This window comes from Canis lupus, chromosome 35, assembly GCF_003254725.2.
Source record: "Canis lupus dingo isolate Sandy chromosome 35, ASM325472v2, whole genome shotgun sequence".
Classification (NCBI taxonomy): Eukaryota; Metazoa; Chordata; class Mammalia; order Carnivora; family Canidae; genus Canis; species Canis lupus.
Window position 1 is genome coordinate 2792316 of NC_064277.1, and position 380 is coordinate 2792695.

Consider the following 380-nt stretch of genomic DNA (forward strand, 5'->3'; position numbering starts at 1 on the left):
CATCTCGGACTCTACTGCAAAGTCAGAGGTAAAATAATTAGGGAGCGAGTCTGTTGTTTCCTGTTAGTCCTCTCCTACCAGCCAATCCGCTTTGCAAAAGAGCTGATGGGCCTGGTGAAAGGGAAGAAAGAGAAACTTGGAATCTGAAACTCACGGTTTAGTCTAGGTTAGTTCTCCAGATTAGCTCATTAGCCCTCAGATCTCCGGGGAGGCTGAAGGCCGACCCCAGTGTCTTGCTGCAGGACAGCCCCTGCCCAGGTCCGTCTGCAAGAAGAGGCTCGTCTTTAAAAGCCAACAGCGCTAATGATTTTTTTTTCTTTAATTAGAAATTTTAAAGTTAAAGTTTTTAAAAAACTTCGATGAAGCTCATCACAGCGAGG